General features: G+C 41.6%; 2 non-coding genes across 2 annotated transcripts; both read left to right on the top strand.

Moving 5' to 3' along the window:
• Window positions 1-1,281: 1,281 nt before the first annotated feature.
• Window positions 1,282-1,354, top strand: TRNAR-CCU (transfer RNA arginine (anticodon CCU)). The gene has a single exon. It is a non-coding gene; the product is annotated as a tRNA-Arg (tRNA).
• A 1,966-nt stretch (window positions 1,355-3,320) lies between these two features.
• On the top strand, window positions 3,321-3,392 carry TRNAQ-CUG (transfer RNA glutamine (anticodon CUG)). The gene has a single exon. It is a non-coding gene; the product is annotated as a tRNA-Gln (tRNA).
• Window positions 3,393-3,724: the final 332 nt, after the last annotated feature.

The following is a 3,724-nucleotide window of genomic DNA, read 5'->3' as shown; positions in this document are numbered from 1 at the left end:
AATATCGGTCTCACACCCAATTTAGTTACACGAGACCTGCCGCCTTATGTTCTTGGCTGTGGGGGGTCGTTGTTGTGGAGGCAAGTTTTGAACTCCGCTCCTGTGCCAGGTAAGTCCACTACGGGCTCACCATAACCCGTGCTACTTGCAACTTTTTGTTCCCAGTAGCTGAATATATAACAAGAACAACAATGTTGAGGAAGGCATTCCTGTGTTCTTGACAGGTTCACCTGTTAAGGGGCATCTTACGGTTGCCGCCGTAAACGCCGGCGAGAAACAATGGACAGAGTTTCTTTCACCCTATGCCCCTGTTACCTAGCAGTAAAATAGGTACCTGGGTGTTAGTCAGCTGTCACAGGCTGTTTCCTGGGGGTGGAGGCCTGGTCGAGGACCGGGCCGCGGGGGACACTAAGCCCCGAAATCATCTTAAGATAACCTAAGATAAGATAGCCTCCTATGGCGACCCTTTTCTGGGGACGACAGATTTATATTTGAGGTGATAAAGGGAAAATGAACTAAAAGTGACATATAAAAGGAGATCACAACTTCATCCATAGTATCAAAGACAATGACAAGAAACCATTTTGCATTAGACGACCGGCAGCTAAAAAAAACAAGAAAACCGGGGCCCAGGAGCTGAAACAAGCTACTGGGAAGTCTGTGGAGGGGGAGGGGGGGGCGTTAAGAATTACACATAGCCATCTGATAACAAAAACAAACAAGCACAATAAGTTTGGTTGTGTGAGTACTGTGTTTGTCTGGCCTGAAGAACCTGTGTGATTGCTCTGTTTGCTTCTCTTTACTTCTTGTTTTTCTCCTTTAAATCTTGTTCGTGTTTTGTTTCAGGTCGCCACTTGCTTCCCTGACGGCCTTGTTTGTCTGTCTTGTTTATAGCCTGTTTTTGTCCTTGTTTAGTTGATTATCTGTTTCATATTATAATTATGGTCTTAATTAAATTATCGTTTCAACTCTCGCCAATCTGTTCCTTTATCTTATGTCCTTTGTACCCACATTCTTATCAATAAAATTATTATTATTAAAGTCTCCATCAAATTATCAATACCACCTCTGCTATCACCTTCACTATCAATTTCACCATCACCAGCGCAGGTACCATTACCATCATCACACACCATCATTACCATTACTAAACCACAACAACCATATTCCTTAAGCTAAAGGCGGGGTCCAAGAGCTAATAGCTCGATTCTGCAGACACATATAATAAATACTACTACTTGCTGCTATTAACTACTATTATTGTCGCGCTACTAGTACCTCGCCCCTGTGGCCCAATGGATAAGGCATTGGCCTCCTAAGCCAAGGATTGTGGGTTCGAGTCCCACCAGGGGTTACTGTGGAATTTTTTAAAATGTTGTTCCAGAACTTTTTTTGGGGGTCAGTGAGTACACAGTACTTGTTCGAGTAATTGTTTAACGATATTGTAGCCTAAGTGATGAAAAAATAAATAATGTATGTTAACATTATTTATTATACATTTAATAATATACAGGTAATAAAGTTTAATAACATTTAATGATATATAACGAATATATATGCATATATATATATATATATATATATATATATATATATATATATATATATATATATATATATATATATATATATATATATATATATATAATATATATATATATATAATATATATATATATATATATATATATATATATATATATATATATATATATATATATATATATATATATATATATATATATATATATATATATATATATATATATATATATGGCCGGGGAGGATTTACTGGGCGCAATTCCTTAACTGTAGCCTCTGTTTAACGCAACAGTAAAATGTGTACTTGGATGAAAAAACGATTCTTCGCGGCGGGGATCGTATTCCAGGGACCTGCCCGAAACGCTACGCGTACTAGTGGCTGTACAAGAATGTAACAACTCTTGTATATATCTCAAAAAAAAAAAATACAAAAAAAATATATATATATATACATACAAAGGAATAGGGATGGTAGGAGAAGAAAATTGTAAAGTGGTCCCAAAGAGACCCCAAAGTGTCTGGTGTTTACATTATATAAGGGCCAGTAGCATCACAATCCTCAATTATATCAACAACGTCAGCGACAGCCGTGAAACTTGCCCACAAGAGCAACAACGACAGCCGTGAAACTTGCCCACAAGAGCAGCAACGACAACGGTGAAACTTGCCCACAAAAGCAGCAACGACAACGGTGAAACTTGCCCACAAGAGCAGCAACGACAACGGTGAAACTTGCCCACAAGAGCAACAACGACAACGGTGAAATTTGCCCACAAGAGCAGCAACGACAACGGTGAAACTTGCCCACAAGAGCAGCAACGACAACGGTGAAACTTGCCCACAAGAGCAACAACGACAGCAGTTACTACCAGCGACCAAACAGGCAGGAAGAGCAACACTGGCGGTAGCAACAGCTGGGAAGATCACACAGCGGTGACCTCGTCTGCGCGGGAAAATTAGCCCGCCAAATTTTTCCCCTTAGTCACTGGACACTGACCATTATTGCCGCCGGTCACAAGGCCTCCTCTTCCTCGGCATGTGACGGGCATATAGGACCTCCTGGCGGCGTAACCACAACACGTCCGTTATATACCTGAGACAATATATATTTTGTTATAGTGCGAGAGCGTATACGCAGTACGTTACGCGTGTATGTGGGGCGTCAGGTTCAATAAGGAGGCCGCGTTTCTCGACGGTAAAAAGCGGATGGTTAACTTTGGAGGGAGCGACGCCTGTTTAAAGAATTGATTAACGGGTGTTGAAGGGAGATGGATGGCTGGGCGGGAAAGTGCATGTGCACTGGCTCAGGAAGGGGGCACAAGACTCCGACGGCTGGTCGGGGCACATTTTTATGCTCCAGTGTTCAAGACGTCGCTCAACCTCGATTTGTCTCTGACTGTCGTCGGGGTATGATACATACACTCGTTAGCGCTGTGTTGTTGTGTAAGTGATGGTTCTTTCATCTTACACACACATGGAGTGTACGCGAACAAGGGGACATTAGTGGAAACTAAGTTCTCGAATGAGCCACAGGGACGTTAGAAAGAACTTTTTTCAGTGTCAGAGTAGTTAATAGATGGAATGCATGAGGCAGTGATGTGGTGGAGGCTGACTCCATACACAGTTTCAAATGTTGATATGATAGAGTCCAGTAGGCTCAGGAATCTGTACACTAGTTGATTGATGGCTGAGAGGCGGGACCAAAGAGTCGAAGTTCAACGCTCACAAGCACAACTAAGTACACCTACTTGTGAACATACGCACATGCACACACACGGAGGTCCCATGGTGTAATGGTTAGCACTTTGGACTCTGAATCCAACAATCCGAGTTCGAGTCTCGGTGGGACCTGGTCAATATTATTTTGTTATTTCTTTCACGTTAATATTAAATTGGAGAAAACCTATTACCTATTTTACAGGGGCCGAGGCTGAATGGACAGCGCTTGGGACTCGTAGTCCCAGGGTCCGAGTTCGACCCCGGCCGCCGGCAGCAACAGATGGGTAGAGTTTCTTTCACCCTGATGCCCCTGTTACCTAGCAGTAAATAGGTACCTGGGACACTACACTGGGATGTCCGGGAGCATCCCAGACACTACAGTGTCTGTATATATATATATATATATATATATATATATATATATATATATATATATATATATATATATATATATATATATATAT

Source organism: Procambarus clarkii, chromosome 40 (assembly GCF_040958095.1).
Source record: "Procambarus clarkii isolate CNS0578487 chromosome 40, FALCON_Pclarkii_2.0, whole genome shotgun sequence".
In the NCBI taxonomy this organism is placed as follows: domain Eukaryota; kingdom Metazoa; phylum Arthropoda; class Malacostraca; order Decapoda; family Cambaridae; genus Procambarus; species Procambarus clarkii.
The sequence above is the reverse complement of the archived record's forward strand: the minus strand, read 5'-3'. Positions and strand labels throughout refer to the sequence as shown.